The 21,046-nt window shown below is 39.1% G+C and overlaps 1 protein-coding gene and 1 long non-coding RNA gene across 4 annotated transcripts in view; one reads left to right on the top strand and one right to left on the bottom strand.

The window, feature by feature from the left end:
* Positions 1–7,255: 7,255 nt before the first annotated feature.
* LOC112130762 (uncharacterized) lies at positions 7,256–14,677 on the bottom strand. The gene is made up of 3 exons (XR_002912964.3): positions 14,590–14,677; positions 13,957–14,038; positions 7,256–8,758 (listed from the first exon to the last, which is right to left on the bottom strand). It is a non-coding gene; the product is annotated as an uncharacterized LOC112130762 (long non-coding RNA).
* The window catches only part of LOC100938331 (MAPK regulated corepressor interacting protein 2-like), a 136,009-nt gene continuing 129,521 nt past the window's right edge, over positions 14,559–21,046 (top strand). Inside the window, exons 1-2 of one of the 3 annotated variants that reach the window (XM_063721405.1) lie at positions 14,559–15,160; positions 19,908–20,051. The gene's annotated coding sequence lies outside the window, so the exon portion shown is untranslated. The remainder of the gene's footprint in view (positions 15,161–19,907; positions 20,052–21,046) is intronic. The other 2 variants (XR_010139054.1, XR_002913214.3) reach the window with 2 other exon arrangements.

The raw sequence follows: 21,046 nt of genomic DNA, 5'->3' as shown, positions 1-21,046 counted from the left end.
TTGTTTAAAGAAGGCACTGTTTACATATTATTTAGGTTTTTAAAAGTTGTTTCCAGAGGCAGGGTTGGTATGAATAACCTCGCCTATCTTTACATAAATCTGGAAGTGCGTCATGGTTTTTTGTAGGGTGAGCTCAGACATTGGCAGAGAGGGAAATGTTAATGAAGCTGTCCAGCTGGATTATACACTATCTGGATAGTCTTATCCTTGCAAGCACCTTCCTTGGTAATGGGCCTTGTTCTTCCATTCACTGAAATTATTCTTGTGATGCACTCATTAGGAACACTTGGTTCTATTTTTGGAATTTAGACCTCATTTATTAGCAAAAGAGTTACTGTATGGACACATCTGCTTTATCATGTAATACAGTTGACAATTTATAGTTTAGTAAGCTCTCCAAAGGGCCTGCAGGCTGGCTTTTGGAGGACGATGCCTAACTCCACATCGGAGACTCTGCCATATGGGACTGCCTCCATTTCCCATGTTTTAAGCTGTGGTTCCACTAGGACAGTGAAAAAGTCAGCACAGTCAACATATGGAGATATTCCTGAATTTGGGGGTAGACAGGTAATAGAATGAGGGAACTTGGGAGCTGTGTAAATTCTTCATCAAACAGAACTTGTTCTTGAGTAGGTAGGGCACAGGACCTGCTAGACGAAAGTTCAATTAGTGTCCCCAGAGCAGCATTTTCTTCATGGTCCCTGAACTCAAATATTTACATCAGCGGGGAAGGATTTCGACCTGTAGGTGGAGAGAGAAATTTCTATTTTTCTCGTGTGTTCTCAGAGAACACTGGGACTCTAGTAACATAATGTCAGGCCTCTCTCTATGCAGTAACAGCAACACCAAAGCTCTGTAAAAGAAAAAGAAAAAGAAAAAAAGAAAAAACTAGGACCAGAGACAGACACAGTGGCTCACACTTGTAATCTGAGTGCTTTGGAAGGTCAAGGCAGGAGGATCGCTTGAGCCCAGGAATTCAAGACCAGCCTGAGCAACATAGCAAGATCCTGACTCTAGGGAAAAAAATGTTTAAAAATTAGCTGGGCATGGTGGCACAAGCCTATAGTCCTAGCTACTCAGGAGGCTGAGTTGAGAGAATTGCTTGAGCCCAGGAGTTAAAGGCTGCAGTGAATTGTGATTGTACCACTGCACTTCAGTCTGAGTGCTGGTGTGAGACCCTGTCTCTAAAAAAATCAAAATAAAAACACAAAAAAACTGAGATCAAAAAGGAGTTATGCACACACAATGGGGAAAGGACAGTCTCTTTAATAAACAATGCTGGGAGAACTAGATATCCACATGCAGAGAATGAAACTAGACCCTTATCTCACACCACATGCAAAAATCAACTGAAAATGAATGAGGGATTAAAGACTTAAAGATAAGACCTGGAAATGTAAAACTACTAGAGGAAAACATAAAGGAAAAAGCTCCATGACATTAGTTTGGACAATTATTTATTTGATATGACCTCAAAAGCACAGGCAACAAAAGCAAAAATAAACAAGTGAGATTACATCAAACTAAAAAGCTTCTGCACAGCAAAGGAAACAATCAACAGAGTGAAGAGACACCTACGGAATGAGAGAAAATATTTCCAAACCATAAATCTCATAAAAGATTAATATCAAAAGTATATAAGGAACTGAACTCAATAGCAAGAAAACAAATAGCTCAACTTAAAAAATGAGTAAAGGATGAAAGGATGTGAATGGATTTTTTTTTTTTTTTTTTTTTTTTTTTTTTGGAGACGGAGTTTCACTCTTGTCACCCAGGCTGGAGTGCAATGGCACAATCTTGGCTCACTGCAACCTCCGCCTCCCAGGTTCAAGCAATTCTCCTGTCTCAGCCTCCCGAGTAGCTGGGGCTACAGGCGCACACTGCCATGCCCAACTAATTTTTTGTGTTTTAGTAGAGACGGGTTTTCACCATGTTGCCCAGGCTAGTCTTGAACTCCTGAGCTCAGGCAATACGTCTGCCTCGGCTTCCCAAAGTGCTAGGACTATAGGCGTCAGCCACCGTGCCTGGAAACATTTCTTAAAAGATGTACAAATGGTCAACAAGTATATGAAAAGATGCTCAACATAATTAATCATCAGGGAAATACAAATTAAAACCATAATGAGACATCACCTCACACTTGTTAGGATAGCTATTATCAAAAAGTCATAAGTGTTGGTGAGGAGATGGAGAAAAAGGAACCTTTGCACACTATTTGTGGGAATGTAAATTAGTACATCCATTACAGAAAATTATATGGCTGTTTCTCAAAAAGGTAAAATTAGAATTACCATATAATTCAACAATCATGCTTCTAGGTATATATCAAAGGAAATGAAATCAGTATGTCAAAGAGGTATCTGCACTCACATGTACATAGCACCATTATTCACAATAGCCAAGATATGGAATCAACTTAAGTTTCCATCAAAGGCTAAATGTGTAAAGAAAATATGGCGTACACACACAATGGAATTCCACCTTTAAAAAGAAGGAAATCCTGTCATTTGTGATAACATGGATGAACCTGGACAATTATACTAAGTTAAATGAGCCAGACGCAGAAGACAAATACCACATGATCTCACTCAAACGTGCAGCAAAAAAAGTTGTATTCATAGAAGCAGAGTAGAAAGGTGGTTACTATGGGTGAGGGTGAGGGAGTTGGGGAGATGCTAGTCAAAGGATGCAAACTTTCAATTTAACAGGAGAAAATAAGTTCAAGAGATCTATTGTACAACATGGTAATTACAGTTAGTAACAATGTATTACATTCTTTAAAATCGTTGAGAGTAGATTTTAAGTATTCTCATTTTAAAAAATCATAAGTATGTGAGATAAGGTATATATTAATTAGTTCTATTTAAGCATTTCACAATGTATGCGTTTTCAAAACAACATGCTGTACCTAATAAATACATACAATGTTTTATCCGTAAATTTAAAAAATTAATTAGTTTTTAAAAAGCAGTTCTCAACTGCCAGACATAGTTGATGACGCCAGAGACTGAGTCCATAGTCGAAACCTAGGACCTCAAGATAGGAAATGCCAAGAAAAACAAATAATGACTGAGGCCTTACTCTGCAGGGCAAGATGGCAATTAGAATAGCTAACACATATTGGATGTGCAGTTATGTGCCAAGCATTTTCATAAGTGTTTTAGAAATGTTCCTTTATTTCAGCCTCACAGTAACTTTATGACATAGGTACACGATTACAATCTTCATTGCATACGCGAGAAAACCCGAGCACAGAGAGGTTAATTAACTAGCTCAAAGTCACACAGCCACTAAGACGGGATCCCAGTCCTCAGACAAGCCTACAGTATTGTTAGTTGTTGGCGTCAATTGTGCTGAGCCGAGGGAGGCAGCAGGTACAAGGAACACGGGAACAGCCAAAGACAGCGCCATCCCCAGTGTCTATCCTACCCACGTTGTTTGTGGAGATGAACATTCACGCTGTGGGATCTGAGAGGGGAGAGGGAGGTAAGGGGAGGAGTATCCCAGGAGGCAGCAGAACGTGGTTTTTAGCCTTCATTCCCTCAAAGATGTGTGTGAGAGGTATGGGGGCGCTGGTTGGTCCTGAGCTCTAATTTCACCCATGGGAACAGGAAAAACTGGACCTGGGAAAACGTTGCCCTCAGCCCTGAAGAGGTGAGACGTCCTGCCAAGGTCTCTTTTGCCATCTAGTGGCCAATGGGATGTATGACACACAACGCAGAACCTGAGAGATGTGGGGAGCAGGGGCTCCCAACCCGGGGCTCGGCAAGGCGAGGGGAGGGGAGGTTCTGAGAAAGCAAAATTCCTAGAATCCTCTGTATCAGCAATTCTGGTGCATTTTCCCACAGCTGCCATGAGATCCGCAGTGGGTTTTGGGACACACACAATGTAAGGGCCACAGCTGGAGGGTGAGGAAAGGGTGGCCAGAGAGGCCTGCTCCCGTTGCGGGTGGCTCCGGCTGGGGGAACTGCAACCACGGGAACTTCTTGGTGGAGTTTAGGCCGTCTTGGCATGAAGAGGACAGGGGCGGCCCCTTCCCTGAGAGAGCCCTGTTGGGCCCCTCACGTTTTCTCGGCCATCAGGGCCTGGACTGGAGCCCCCGGAGTCTCTTCTGCCAGGCAGCCTGGGCTACCTCCTAGGCCAGACCGAGCCCTTCATGCTTTCCTTCTCGCCCTCTGGAGTAAGGCCCGGGGACCCTACCTGCTCCCCTCTCCATAGCTGCCACCTTCTACTCCACCCTGTGGGTTCAGCTGTCCCTTCAGAACGGGGCTGCCGAAGGGACCGCAGCCAGCCCAGCTCCTCCCTTGCCTGGGACCCAAATGGCCGGCCCTGACCCTTCCTGATCATAAAGCCTTCACTCCCCTCCTGCTCAGGCAGGGAGGCATTCAGGGCACACACAGCCGACTGACACCTTCAGGGGCCACAAACAGCAAAGACACTTTCAGAGGGCTCACAGTCACCACCACTGGCCTACAGGTTCCTCCCGCCTTTTGACTCAGAGATGCCATGTGTAATCTCTCTATATTTCAGAATAGCAGCCCCCACTTTGTTCCTGACCCCAATCCATCCTACTATGCACTGCTTATCTGAAGCAATATGTATTCCTTCTCGGCACAACCCTTATCTTCACATTTGCTTCCACCTCTCCTTCCACCCCTAACTTGACCTCTATCCCTGATTCCAACCTAATCCCTTACCCTATGTAAAATCAGTGCTTCCTATTATCAAGGAAATGAAAAACAGACATCTTCAACCCTCACAAAATTCCCAATCCATCCCGTCCCTAACTATGATCCTAACACTCAGAATAATTGCAAAAATCCTGCGTTGTGGACACACCTGACCCTCGCTCACCCCATCTTCACTTGATCCCTGACTGCTACCAAGACCCCTTTCACCTACAGATCACTCTTTTTCAACGTCCATATGATCGCCAAAGCACACACCTTTGGTTTCATCCTGTCACTAGTCCTGATGCCATCTTTAAGTGTCACCAACTACTAGACACACACCTGATCCTTTATCCCCTCACCTTACTGTCTTTTAAGAAATCAAGACTGGAAGATACACAGTAGTGAGAAGATGTCCAGGAGGTGCCCCCTTGATTCTGTGGTCTGGGAGGTCCTCCAGAAAGGGTGAACCTTCGTGCCCACCCACGTACCCCGGCTCCAACCCTATTTCCTAGGCCTCTGCCTTTCACTGAGGAATGATTTCCACTGGTTTCCTGTAAGGCCATATCGCAGATAAGGTTAGAACTTGTGTCTGGATCTCACTCTACTCTGCTTCTGGGGCCTGGCCTGACATGAAATGCTAATCTGGTCCGGCTTATGTTTATGTCAGTGAAGCCATCCTTATGAAGAGGACGTGCACATTAGACCACAGTGGGGTTTCTAGAACATGTCCTGTCCCTACATAGGAGACACTATGGGTCAAGGTATCTTTGGTCCTAGAGGCAGGGAATAGCAGACTCTTTCTGTAAAAGGCCTGATGGTGAATCATTTAAGCTATGCGAGCCACAGGTGGCCTCAGTCACATAGCTTCCATTTTTTCAAGCAAAGCTTTAAAAATATAAAAATCACTCTTAGCTTTCAGGCCTTACAAATGCAAGTCACTGGCCACATCGGTTCTGTGAGTTAGCTTGCCAACCCCTGGCTTAGACATTCATTCTCACCTCTCAAATCCATCAAAGCCCTCCCTCCTCTCCTGGGCTTTCCATAGCACAAGTGCAGGTTTATAATGAATTTCCTCACCATGAGTACCCTGAAAAGAGACTATGGAATTGAGTTTTGTGTACAGTGTGAGGGAGAAGTAAAGTTTCATTTGCACGCACGGATGCCCAGTAATCCCAAGACCACGCATTGAAAACTCAGTCATTTCCCCCACAGAATTGAAATGCTGCAGCTGTCATATATCACATGTTTTATTTTAAAAGCTATGGCTTTCTCATCAGTGACTATGGAGGCTACAAGACAGTGTCACGTCCTCTTGAAAGTGCTGATGGGAAAAAAAAATCAACCCAGAGTTCTCCATCCTTGAAAATATCTACAGATGAAGGTGAAATAAATGTTTTCAGACAAAGACAACTAAGATTCTTTGTCACTGGTAGGCATACAATAAAACAAATGCTATAGGACATTCTTCAGGTTGAAGAAAACTACATCAGAGGAAAATACAGATCTTCCAGAGCCAGAACATGTTCCAGAGTAAAGAACATCAGAAATTTTCAGTGTCTGAGTATGTACAAAAAAAAATTTCACTTAGTTCCTTTAAAATATACTTGAATGCTTAAAGCAAAAGTTCTAACATCATTTTGTGGTGTTTATAATGTATGTAGATAAATTACATATGACAATAATAGTATAAAGGACACTGAGGAATAGTAAAAGTATGTATATTGTTATGAGGATTTTACATTTTGTATGAGGCGGTAAAATATCAACTCTGAGAAGATTATAAAAAGTTAAGGATGCATATTGCAATCACAAGAATAACCACTAAAAAATAACACAAAGTGGTATAGCCAAAAGGCCAACAGACATATTATAATAGAATTCTAAAAGATAAAGTGTTCTAATACTTGAAAGGAAGGAAAGGGGAAATGGAAGAATACAAATTAATGAGGACAATGTAACCTATAAAATTGTAGCCCGAAATTCAAACCTATCAATAAATACATTAGCTGTTAATGGTTAAACATTCCACATAAAAGACACAGTTTTTTTGAATAGATACAAAAGCAAGACCAATCATACCTTGTCTGTAAGATATGGACTTTAGCAGCTTTAGAAGTGTTTTGTAGAATCATTCTATGTAAACAATACTGTCATCTGTGAAAGCACTTTTACTTCTTTCTTTCCAAACTTTAATCTTTTCCTTTCTTTCCTTCTTTCTTTTCTTGGTGGTTTTTTGTTTTGTTTTGTTTTGTTTTGTTTTTTGCCTAATTGCACTTCTTAGAAAATCTGGTATGACGTTGAATAGAAGAGGTGAGAGACGAATTCCTCACGTTGCTCTAGATCTTAAAAACAGTGTTGACTTTCTCAGTGTTAAGTATGACATTAGTTGTATATTTTTACCATATTGAAGATATATTTTCTTCAATTTCCAGTTTGGTGAGAGTTTTTTAAAATCAGGATTGGTGTTTATATTTGTCAAATACTTTTTCTACACAATTTCAGATGATTATATGCTTTTTCTTATTAATTTTATAAATGTGAATTAACCTGTTAATTTTTGAAACTTTTAAAAACAGCTTTATTGAGATAGAATTCACACACTATAAATTCCACCAATTTAAAATGTACAATGTGGTGGTTCTCAATATATTCACAGAATTGTGCAATCATTACCATAATCAATTTTAGAATATTTTCATCACTCCAAAAAGAAATATGCCTACTAGCAGTTAGTTCTCATTCTCAGCTTTCTCTAGTCCCTGGCAAACACTAATCTACTTTCTGTGTCTATGGATTTGCCTATTCTGGAAACTACGTATAATTGTAATCCTACAAGATATAGTCTTTTGTGTCTGGCTTTTTTCACTTAGCATGTTTTGAGGGATTTTTCATGTTGTACAATGTATCAATAATTCATTCTTCAATATGTTTGAATAATAGTCCATTGTATGGATATGCCACATTTTATATATATATTCATCAGTTGATGGACATTTAGGTTGTTTCTACTTTTTGTGTGAACATGTTTTCATTTCTCTTGTGTAGCTAAATAGGTTTGGAATTGATTAGTCATATGATGATAGAATCTTCAAACTTTTGGGGAACTGCCAGACTACTTCTAAAGTGACTGTACCATGTGATATTTCCACAAGCCATATATGAAGCTTGCAGCTTACCCACATCCTTACCGACACTTGTTATTATCTGTCTTTTTAAAATATAGACAACCTAGGGGCTGTGAAGTAGTACCTCACTGTGTTTTTCATTTCCATTTCTCTAATAGCTAATGAGGTTGACCATCTTTTCACATGCTGTTAGCCATATACATATCTTCTTTGGATAAATATCTATTCAGATCATCTGCCCATTTTTAAAACAGTTATCTTTTTATGACTGAGTGGTAAGAGTTTTTTATATTCTGGATACAAGTCCTTTACCAAATATATGATTGGCAAACATTATCTCCCATTCTGTGAGTTTTTTTCTTTCTTTTTTGATGGTATCATTTGTGAAACAACTTTTTTAAAACTTGATGAAATCTGGTTTGTCGAGTTTTTTCTTTGGTTGGCTATGCTTTTGGTATCCCTAAGAAACTAATGTCTAAAACAAAATCATGAAGATTACTCTTATGAAAGACTGTTTTTCTCTACTGTTACACAGAACCATAAACATATACGGATTCTAGAGGGTGAATATGTACTAAGTACAGTTTATGGAAGGCTTCTAATCAAACACTAGTATAGTTTATATCTCGAAAATACAAGTTAGAGTCTACAGGTTTTAACTATTTATGTCTTAAAAATTGAAATGTTGAAAACGAGCAAGGGTTGCTTCTGAAATTTACAGAAAATCCAAAAAAGGTCCTAGTATACATTTAATAAAGGTACAAGTTATACAATATTGTTTTATTTCAGATTCTATTTTCCATAAGAATAGGCACACTTCTGTATACACATTGAAATGATTCAATGTCCTACTTTTAATGGTCATGGAAAGAAAAGCTTTTCGCAAATAATCACTTAACATAAAATCCGGTCTTCTTTGGCATGCTTAATGGCATTGTAAGTGGCCTCGCTATAAAAGACCTGAGTAAAGCATAAAAAAGAAAAATAAATTAAAAAGAGAATTCCATATATAGATCATGTCCATTTAAATTCATACCAAAAAAACCCCTGTACACTCCCATGCAAACGTGTATATAGAAGAAAAGGTGGAATGTACTAGATTGAAATATCAATTGAGTTTGTGTGATTGAGAGTATCCTCTCTTTCCTGTTTTACGATTACTCATTTATCATTTCTTTGCCAGATGCATCTATTATCCTTAAGAACTTAACAACAAAGCAATCATATGAGATTAAAAATAAAGTACTATCATGAAGAGATATGCTATTCAGTATCCATTATTCAATGTTGAATGAAGAAACAATGACACAAAACTCCACCTACATTTTAACTAGAATGTAATTGAAGAAAATAAATGGTATATTCCTCCCTGGATGAATGTATGTATGCTCCAAGCATCTTGTCAGCAAATAGGGGAGTTTATTGATGTGCAGTAGGATATATTTATTTAGTTAAATAATATCAGCTCTCATGAGTGGTTGTACACCTTGTTTACAACATTTGAATACATGTACCCATTAAGCTGCTAATAGTGGTTCCCTTGGGATAGGTTGATTTGGGATAAAGTATTTCCTTAGGTCTTTCATTGATTCGTGCACTCTATGAAATTTTTCACAATGCTTCTATTATCTTTGTAATTCAATAACAAATCCAGAATAAATATGTGCAGAAGGCCGTGTGCAGTGGCTCATGCCTGTAATCCTAGCACTTTGGGAGGCCAAGGTGGGCGGATCACCTGAGGTCAGGGGTTTGAGGCCAGCCTGGCCAACATGACAAAACCCTTTCTCTACTAAAAATACAAAAATTAGCCAGACGTGGTGGCACATGCCTGTAATCCCAGCTACTCGGGAGACTGAGGCAGGAGAATCACTTGAACCTGGGAAGCGGAGGTTGCAGTGAGCTGACATCGCGCCATTGCACTCCAGCCTGGGCAACAGAGTGAGACTCTGTCTCAAAAAAAAAAAAAAAAAAAAGTGCAAAAGAAATTATTGGTGAAAACTTGCTGTGTTGAACACATGAGAGAGTCCTAAGGAATCTATATCTCTGAATGTATACAACATATATCTGTGAAATATGGTTGAAAATACAACCATATTTTGCAAGTCCTTGTCCTCTTGAGGTGGCATTACCTATGATTTTGCTACGCTTCTTTAAAAATGGATGTTGTACCTGAACACATTATTTAGAAATACATCTGATTTGTGAAATCCCAAAAGTAAGAGGCTACTCTCTAAAATATAATCAGTATTTCAAAGAATATTTAATGAAGTTTGGAAAGTACTCTAGCTACAATATGTACAGAAAATGTATCTGAACACTGAAGGTACAAAGGAATTTGAATATGATTTTTAATATTATTATATGTACATAAGAGATGAGAATGACATTTTGTTTATTTATTTATTTATTTATTATTTATTTTTGAGATGGAGTCTTGCTCTGTCACCCAGGCTGGAGTGCAATGGCGCGATCTTGGCTCACTGCAACCTCTGCCTCCCGGGTTCAAGCGATTCTCCTGCCTCAGCCTTCTGAGTAGCTGGGATTTCAGGCATGTGCCACCATGTCCAGCTAATTTTTGAATTTTTAGTAGAGACGGGGTTTCACCATGTTGGTGAGGCTGGTCTTCAACTCCTGACCTCGTGATCCGCCCGCCTCGGCCTTCCAAATTGCTGGGATTACAAGCGTGAGCCACCGTGCCTGGCCTCTTTTATTTATTTTGGAGACAGAGTCCCACTCTGTCACCTTGGCTGGAGTGCCATGGCACGATCTTGGCTCAGTGAAGTCTCCACCTCCCTGGGCTCAGGTGATCCTCCCACCTCAGTTTCTCAAGTAGCTGGGACTACAAACACACTCCACCTTGCCAGGATAATTTTTGTATTTTTTTGTAGAGACAGGTTTCACCATGTTGCCCAGTCTGGGAGAATGACATTTTAAAAGTCTTTATTCTCGCTGGGATTGAACTATCATTTATTTTTGGCTTCATGATTTCTCAATATCTGAACAGTTTGCCAACAGCAACTATTGCTTTTTTTTTTTTTTTTTTTTTTTTTTTTGACAGGTTTTCTTTTTTTTTTTTTTTTTTTCTTTTTTTTATTATTATTATTATTATTATTATACTTTAGGTTTTATGGTACATGTGTGCAATGTGCAGGTAAAAAGCAACTATTGCTTTTTAAATTTTCTGGATAATAAGGCTCTTTCCAGGGTAGAATAAAAAGATTTCAAGTTCTGCAAGTACATATATGTATATGGGAACATGGAAATTGTATGAGATAATGATGATGTTTCTGTTCAAAACTACCTTCGGTATTCATTCAATTATGTTTAAAGATAGATAAACTACACATTAGTATACAGTCATGCCCCGTATAACGATCTTTAGGTCAATGACTGACTGCATATATGATGGTTATGCCATAATATTATAATATCATATTTTTATTGTACCTTTTCTATGTTTAGATACACAAATACTTACCATTGTTACCATTGCCTACAGTATTCAGTATAACAACATGCTATACCACTTTGTAGCCTAGGAGCAATGGGCTATATTATGCAGCCTAGGAGTGTAGTAGGCTATACTATCTAGATTTGTGTAAGTACACTATGATGTTTGCACAATGATGAAATCACCTAACAATGCACTTCTCAGAATGTATCCCTGTCATTAAATGAGGCATGACTCCATATCCATCTATATGTGTACTTATGTTTAAAAAGTATATATATTTTTTGAGACGGCGTCTCACTCTGTCTCCAGGGCTAGCGTGCAGTGGTGCGATCTTGGCTCACTGCAACCTCTGCCTCCCAGGTTCAAACGATTCTAGGTTCAAACTTCAGGTTCAAACGATTTTAGGCCTCAGCCTCCCTAAAAAGTGTATATTTGTAATTATGATTATTATAGTAACAATGCACTTAAATTTCACTCTCTTTGTCCGTATATTCATGTGTGTTTGTATATGTATGTATATGTGTACATGTATATATGTATACACATAGAAACTTTGATATTTAGCTTCATATATAATAATAAGTTTACATTCATATGAGATTTATTCATATTTTGGATCATATTTTCACTTCTGTTTCCTTGGCAATTTGTCATTATGAAAAATTTGCAAAACCTAATTTTTAGGAAATAAATAAATTTAAAGGGAAACATTAAGAAAAGATTATAGATGAATATAAAAATATGTCAATGCATTCACCTTGAACCTTTGATAGAGTACGTGTTTGGGTCACAGTCACAGTGCTAAAGAGATGAGGACACAGACTTTATTTATACAGTAATGCAATCTGTTGTTAATTTTTTTTAGGAATAAAATAAGATTAGGCCAGGTGCAGTGGCTCATGCCTATAATCCCAGCACTTTGGGAGGCTGAATTGGGAAGATCGCTTGAGCCTACAAGTTAGAGATCAGTCTGGGCAACATAGGGAGACCCCTTCTCTACAAAAAAATAGAAAAAAGAAAAAATTAGCTGGGTGCGGTGGTGTGTGCCTGTGGTCCTAGCTACTCCAGAGGCTGAGGTGGAAAGATTGCTTGAGCCTGGAGGTCAAGGCTACAGTGAGCCATGATTGCATAGACTTGCCAGACCCAGTCTCTAAAAATATAATAATAAATAAAATAAGATGAAATTTTAGATTTAATTGTAGGTTAAAATTTTGAGAAGGAAGGAATATCCTATATTTTCTGATGCACGCATGTTATACTTGTGATTCAATATTTGTTTTAGAGTATATACATGTTAGCATAATAAAGATTAGAAGCTCTTCAAATCATGATACCTGAGAGGAGACATCATAGGAATTAAATTTCCAGTTGTTAAATAAGTGTTTTATGAAGTGAACATGTCTTCAGAGACCATATTGTTATTGAATGTAGCAATCAAGAAGCTCTTGGTCAATGTTTCATTTACTAAAAATTCAAGTCTTGCAAATTTTTCATGATAATGACAAACTGCCCAGGAAACAGAAGTGAAAATATACTCCAAACCATAACATACAAATAAACCTCATTTTAATGTAAACTTACTATTGGGTATGACACAAAATATAAATATTTATGTGTATATATTGAAATGAGTGCATGAGTGTATGAGTTTGCATGTGTATGTTGAAACTGTGAAAGGAAAATAAATCTCAGGACCCTAAAATCACTAAGCCAAAGGGAAACGTCAAGCTGGGAACTGTGTCAGGCAAACCTGCCTCCCATTTTATTCCTAAATAAGATGGCTACAATGATCGAACAAAGCAAAAACAAAAAGCTACATATCTCCCTCACAATTTGCCCACTAGGAAATTCCTTGTGAGCCCCAAGATTTTTACCCTGAAACAGTTCTGTTGAATTTCACCCTGACAATGTAAATTTTGGCCTATCCTCACAGCTATGGAACAAAAGACAGAACTCAAAGTCTTCCCTCTGCTCACTTGAGACAAATGCGTGTCTGATTGCTTCCTCTGCCCTGTGTTTATTTTATCCTATGTAAAAAATGCAGATTCACTGAGCTAGATGAATGTGTACGTGACTATTCCTCTACCCTCATCTCACCTATGAAGGGCTGATCAAAGACTCAAAAGAATGCTACCCTTTGCCTCTTATCTACCCACATCTTTTCAAAATTTCTTCCCCTTTCCCCAGTATCTGCCCTTTGCCCTTTAAATATTGAAGCCCTCAAAATCATCTTTGAAGAAAGGCACGGACCTATCTCCCAGGCATGCGTGTGCTTAAACTGGCAAAATAAATTTCTAAAACTATTGAGACCTGTCTCAGACACTTTTTAGTTCACAAAACATAATCCAGATGTTTATCAGTATTACTAATAGGTACTGTTTATGACAGTGCTTTACTCTTGGTCAGCACATGGTTCTTTTCTGAATCCTTTGCAAATCCTTTGCAAGCACCATGTCTTAATTACTTAAGATAAAATACCATAAGATTGACCCCTAAGTGATAAGCACATACACACTAAAGTCACAGGAAACCATTGACAGTCATATAATAACATAGGAACATGCCTGTGTTCCGATCTTAAATTATTTTGACTATGAGACTGTATCAGTCTCCTCTGACTGGAATTTATACATATTTGAGTTTGTGTATCCCTCCAAATGGGCATTGTATAGCACGCAGTCTTGAGAACCATCTAGACACTTACCTTAGGGTTCCAGACAACTGCTTCTCCCTCAACACACAGGCCTAGTGCCCAGGCCAGAAATGGAGTAGGACTCCCGGAAAACCTGGGAAGTGAGTCAGGCAAGAACAACATGTACAGGTGCCTGGATTTGCTCTTCTCCAAGCCCTTAGATGCAACCATTTGCTTTTCCCTCTAGGCCTGGATCCCTGAGGTTTGACCCCTGATACACCAAGACAATTTAGTACCATGAGAAAAAGCTAGGTGAAGAAAAAGCAGAACTGTGAAGACTAGGTAAGTGGAAATTGAGTTCTTGAACTGAAAAGACCCCTGATGAGAGTGTAGGTTTAGGCGCCAGTTTGATTTCAGATGAAAAACCAAAAGCAAAATCACAATAGTGTGAGCAAGTTTCTCAAGTCAGCCATATTTCCTGGTGCCTTAATCTGTTGGTCACATTTTTTTTTCACACCGGAAGGGCGGGAGAAGAGGGCTTGGGGCAGTATCGGATAGAATTCCAGGAGCAACACTGCCATCGTGAGGAAATTTCTGGAAAAAGCCCCATCCCTTAGAGGACTTATATTGGAAAGTTCCATTGTGTTAGAGGCTGAGCAGGCTCGGACCATGAGCTGGATCTTAGTTCCACCTCCTGAGGCCTACCTGAAGCTCTGGACAGAGTGAGGTTCAGGTGTAGGAACTGGCCCATGGGGAGGGAAGACTAAGTCGGCCTCTGGCAGGAAGTCCAGGCCCAGGAAGTTATAGGGTGGAGTCTTGGTATTCTCCCAGTATGGGCGGGACTGGAGGAAGCCACCAACCAACGAAGTACTGGGCCTGTGGGTATTCATCTCTCTCCCCGCCCCTGAGAGTCTGGGAAAGGCTGACACGTGGTGCCTTCAGGCTCTGGGGCCTAGGACCTTTGTGGTAGCGGAGTCACTGCAGAGAACCAGACAATACCAGGTTGCTTATAAAAGGATGCCACGTGCTTGCTGGGGGTCCCAGGTGCAACCAAATTGCTTGCAGCTAGGAGGACCTTGAAGAGAAATGGAATCAGCCTGCCAAACCAAGAAGGGTTAGCACTTTTGCTAGGAGAGCTGACCACGCACAAACAGATGAGAACCAAAACCGAGTGAAGAGGATTGAAGATGAACCCACATTTTAAAAGTTCTTGTCTGCTGGAGGTGGCATTACCTGTGACCTTGCTTCACTTCTCCATACATGGCTGTTATAGCAGGTACATTGTAAAGAAGCATGATTATTTCTAGAAGTGCAAAAACATGTGGCAAGATTTTAAAACCTGTCATTATTCTAAAGAATACTTAATGAGATTTGAAAAGCATTCAAGTTACAAATGAGGAAAACTTGTTTTAGCATTCAAAGTACAAGAGAATTTGAACATTTTTTAAAGTATATATTATTTGTGTAAAGTGAAGATATAAGAATGTATGGCAAGGATATTTTTAAGTGGCTATTTCTTGTTGTAATTGAAGTACCATTTACTTTCTACTTTATAATTTCTTAAAATCTAAATGGTGCCAGCAGTGGGTGTAACTTTTGTAATTTCTTGAAATAGAAAGGTCTTCTAGAGTAAGATACAAAAAAAATTCAAGCACTCAAATATACATTGTTATTCATGTATGCAAATGGTATAAGGTAGTGTTGAAGACTTTGTGCAAAACTATATCCAGTTTGCATTCAATTATCTTTAAAGAGAAGGATAGTCCATGCTCCCAGAGGTTGAATAAAAATAAATAAATAAAGAGAAGTAAATATATATATAATAGGTGCAATCATTTTCTTTTCCCTCTAGGCCTGTAACTAGGTAACTTGGACCTATCTATCTAATGCATATACATATATATGCATTATGCATATCATGCATAATCACGGTCAGTGTTAGAGTGAGTATGCGTTTCAACTTTATAGATTTTACATAAAATTTTAAGATAAAATTTTGGTATAAGTTTTGAAAAATATAAACAAAAGAAACCCTAATGTTCTGAGGCATAAGCACGTAGTGCCTGTTCCAATGTTAGTATATACATATATAGTCAGCATAGTAATGATTAGGTAAGGCAGGTATCAAAATTAAGATACTTGAGTGGTGGCATTATAGGTATTACGTCCTGTGTATAAATTTTTTAAAAATTGAGAACCTAACATTCTTTAATGAATTAGTCAATCAAGAAGCTCATTGCAAATGTTTTATTATCTAAAATCCAGGTCTTGCAAATATTTCATGACAATTTCAGTTACCCAGGAACGAGCAGTGAAAAGTTTGCATCTAAAACATGATGTATATATAAATTTAATTTAAATATGTTTCTTGTAGTGTATTACCGTAAACATAGACCTGTGTGCGTGTTGAAATAATGGGAGTAAATATGCAAAAGGCTATTAGTGTTTAATACAAGATTTTATGACAGTGCTTTTGTTCTTGATCAGCACATGGTTATTTTCTAAATTCTTTACAAGCACCATGTCTTAATTACTTATGAGAAAACACCATAAGACTGATTCCTAAGCTTAAGCAGTGGCACACACATACATAATAAAGTCATAGGAAGCCATTAAAAGTCAAATAATGACGTGCATGGGAACTTGCTTGTGTTTTAATGTTGAATGATGGAACCATAAGACAAAATCATGTTCCTTTCTACTGGAATTTTGTAAGTTTGGAGTGTGTGTGTCACCCCAAGAGGGACATTGTATGGAATTCAGCCTTGAGATCTATCTGGACCCTCCTATTAGGGTTCTGACATGGCTGCCCCCAACTCAATACACAAGACCTAGTGCCCAGGTCAGAAAATGGAGGACTCCCAGGGAACCTGGCAGTGAAACAAGTCACATGGCCTGGTGCCTAGATTTGCTCTTCTCTAGGCTGTTATTTCCATTATTTTCTTCACTTTCTTAGCCCTAGATCCCTAAGAATTTCCCACTGAAGCAGATAACTTGGGAAATTGTTGGGGATCAAGGTTGAATGAAGAAGAGCAGACCTACAAAGCTATGGTAGAGTAGAAATGGGATTCTTTAAACAAAGTATGGCTGATGAAACTGGGTGGTATGGGCTTCAGTCTGAGTTCAGAGGGAAACCAGGAGCAAAAGTGAATTCGAATGAGCAGATTTCCCCCAAACAGGGCCAATAGCAAGGCAGTTTGTTTCCTGTCTCCTTTGTCTTGGTGGCTTTTTTCAGATTGAATGGGTGAGAGGAGAAGGGCTTTGGGGGTGGGGTGCCCAGGCAGGGCTAATCAGCTTTTCCAGAGCAATACTGCCATCAAGAGGATGTAGTTTGACAAAACACAAACCCAAAGTTGTTAGAGCTCCCCCAAGTTTTAGCAACTGAGAAATGTTGGGCCTTTTGTGAGGTTGAGTGGACCCTAGCCCTAAGTAGGTCCCCTTCACTTTAAATCTGAAGCCTTCCAGGAGCTCTGGACAAAGGCAGGATCCTGGGGGAGAAGCTGATAAGTGGGGGGTCAGGGGGAGGACTGAGGGGACAGCTGCTAGGCAGGTGGAGTATAGGAAGTATTGGGGCTTAGATATCTACCCAGTGATGGTAGGGCTAAAACAAATGGCTCAGATCCTATTTGGGGGGACTTCTGGCCACATATCCTCTGGCCGTGTCCCTTGAACAATGAGGTAGGGGGTTGGCACAAGGTGTCACCAATGTTAGGGTGCAGATGAAACATCTCATTCCAGATGATATCTAACAGCAGCCAGCGTGCTTTCTGAGGGTCTGAAGGATACCTAAAAGTCTGGTGCCCCCATTGCCTAGAGCAAGGAAGACCTGAGGAGAAGGCAGTGTGTGTCACTTGGCCAAGCCAATAAATCCTTGAAGATCAATAGGAGTGCAGATATACACAACCAGAAGACCTGAAAGTATTTTCTGAAGCCAGGAGGTAACGCTACCGTGGCTTTGCAGCACTTTCTCTAGGGCCCAGTGTGAAGGCCTACCTATTTAGAGAAACCTACTTTTAGCTCTATTAAGGGAACAGAAATGAGTTCTTTAGCTGTTGGCCTTCCCCTAAGGAAGATGAGGCCATTGAGACTTGGGACCTAACTGTTCATTCAGATTAGCAAGTATTGTTCTCTGTGCCTGCTTCTTAGCCTTTTTCTAATGAAGATTCCTTGTAAGGCCTCTAAAAGCTGAGCACATCAGGACCCTCAGGACACTTGCCCATAGCATAGCAAGAAAAGGCAAAAATTTCATAAGATTGACTGCATGTGAGAGTTTTCTCATGTATCAATGATGGATTCAGTGGCTGACAACTTACAGAAGAGAAAGGAATGTTATTCTCATGCACTGCTGTAATATATGGTCACCACCTGAATTCTACTTGCCCAGGGTGGAGCTATAACATCTACTAGGAAGTTTTTAGCAACTACTACAAAGACCATAGGGTCCCTGGGGAAATTGACTCTCCTGCTATTCATGCCTTGGTCTAGCTGTCCTTGAGGATGTTATAGGTTGGCATTGAGCCAAGAAGGGTTTGAAAACATTTGAGAAAGCATGTCTCAATGGTCTCAAATACCTTATGAAAGTGTAAGGTGACCTCTGACCTTTTCAGCCTACTTCAGCTAAGCAGGTGACTGAGAGAAACCCTGCATCAGATGAGTTAGGCTGCCTGCTGTTGAGTCATAGTTTGACTTGACCATATGCTAGACTAGGAAAGCCAGATGTGTGGAGACAGTGCACCATATCTGAACTTAGAATTGTGAGTGACAGAGAGGTAGCCCCAGCCCTGGAATTCCTCAGGGTCAGGAATTTTGTATTCCCACACATTTTGGTTTACATTAAGACTATCTGGTCAGAGAGTGGATAGAGGCCTAAAGCAGCAGCACCTTGCTGAGTCCCAGGAATTCAAACATGACACCGTGACCAGTAATGGGAGATTATAACTATTGCCAACTCTCAATACCACTCAATCATTGACACTCAGCTCAGATCAAAAGCTGTTTCAAAATGTAGTTAAAAAGAAAAGCACTCAGCAGGAAAGATGGCAAAGGAATAAGGCACCTCTATTATCACAGTCTCAAATTCACCAGTACTGAAGTAAATTGCAGTACACTGTATTCTTCCATAATGCCCTTAAATCTTCATCATAACCCCGAGCAAGCCTTTGAAAAGGAATCCATTGATGTCAGTGTTTGTGTAATGATTTGTAGAATTGGACAAGCTCCTACCAGGTGAGAAGCACTGTTAATTGGTACACCTATTTGAAGGTCAATGGGCCAAATCATTTAACCTTTCACATGGGCATACCCTTTGTCCAGAGAATACCTCTTGAAAGTGAGCACACAGCCAAACTCCCACAGGAAAGTAGAAAGGAGAGGACAAAGAGGATGGCTGAGATTTCTTTTGCAAGGATGGCGGTGGGGAGGGGGCAAAACATCCATTGTCCAAGTTCAACTACAGTAAGTTCAGCTATAGTAGGTAGTCTTTTTAAGCCTTTGGAAAGATTGAAATCCATTCGCCAAGTCCTCAATAGGGGAGATGACCACACCTCTGATTTAGGGAAGAAAATGCAAAATGTTGTAACGGGAATCAAACCATTCTGGTTGGCTAATAGCAAGGAAATAGAAATGAAAAATGAAGTCTTTCTTTCTCTCTTAATTACATACATTATTAATTCAAGTTGAACACATAAACCTATTGGTTCAGAAAAGTAAATAGGCAGAAAGGAAGTTATCTGGAAAGTTCCCCAGTCAAGCAACTAACAGTGTGTAATTTTCTACAGTGATGTTTCTAATGACTTGCCTTCACGTTTTAACTTACACTTGTCCAAAGCCTTGAAATGCTGAAAATGAGAAAAGCTTACATTTGCAAGTTTTTTAAAAATCAAGAAACCAGCATCATCTCAATATATAATTAGGAAAAGAACATATTACAAGATGTATTTTTCTTTAAAACATACACACTTCTACACACACGCAAGATTTAAAGGCTCTATTCTGAAATTCTATTTCCAAATTTTACTTAACAGAAAATCCAGCTTTCTGAAGCATATTTAATGACATATGATGAGACTTATGTGATGTGAGACCTGAGAAAACTATGATAGAAAGAAGCAACTCAAGCTGCAAGGATATTCCTCATGTATCATGCAAGGATATTCCTCATGTATCATGTAAGTAAAACGTCACCAAATCCTGACAACCTGTCCACATGTGCCCACACATGTACAATTATATAATAAAAAGAGCAGAATGCAATATAACAAACATCAATGGAATATCTATTAAACTTCTTAAGAGTATCATTTCTTTACTGCTATATATTTGTTCCACTTACTGATTTTTTTCCAGATGCATATAATTCTTACGGTTTGATCAACAGTAAAAGAATGCTATGAGATTTAACCATAAAAAACTATCTTGTTCCTCAAGAAAAGTTAATGATATTGGAGAGTACTCATTGTCTAGTGTTGAGTTGAGAATTCAGGGCACCAAATTCTATGTGTAGTGGGACCAAAGAGGATGGATTTGAAGAAAAGAAATGGAAGTGTGTGTGTGTGTGTGTGTGTGTGTGTGTGTGTGTGTGTGTGTGTGCGCGCGCGCGCGCCTAGCATTGTGCTGAGGAATGTGGGGAGTATATTGATAAGATATAGATTAAATTTATTAACATCAGTTCTTATTGAACAGTTATATATCATTTTTCTAATGTTTAAACCAATATACTCATCAAGCTGCTAATAGTGGATGCCTCAAAAAAGTGGGATTTGTGATAAAGTGTTTCCATTTGTTCTTCATAGATTGTGTATTCTAAGAGATTTTTCCAGAAGCTGATAAGATATTTGTAATTTGAGAGTCAACCCAGAACAAATATGTGCAGAAGAAATTATTGGTGAAAACTTGATTTGTTGGCTATTTGAGACCTAATATATTTATATATTTAACTGATCACAGAAAACAGGTATATTCAGGACACCCACATTTTAAAAATCCTTATCTGCTTCAGTGGGCATTACTTGTGGCTTCACTGCACTTCTTTGTACAAGGCTAATGTGTCTGGTTATTTTGTAAACAGGTATGCTTAATTTTAGGAAATGCAAAAATATGAGAAGCAACCTTAAAAATATTGCATATTCCAAGGAGTAGTTAATGATGTTTCCAAAGGCCTCAA

Source organism: Pongo abelii, chromosome X, assembly GCF_028885655.2.
Source record: "Pongo abelii isolate AG06213 chromosome X, NHGRI_mPonAbe1-v2.0_pri, whole genome shotgun sequence".
NCBI lineage: Eukaryota > Metazoa > Chordata > Mammalia > Primates > Hominidae > Pongo > Pongo abelii.
Note: the sequence above shows the minus strand (reverse complement) of the source record. Positions and strands in the feature narration are given on the sequence as shown.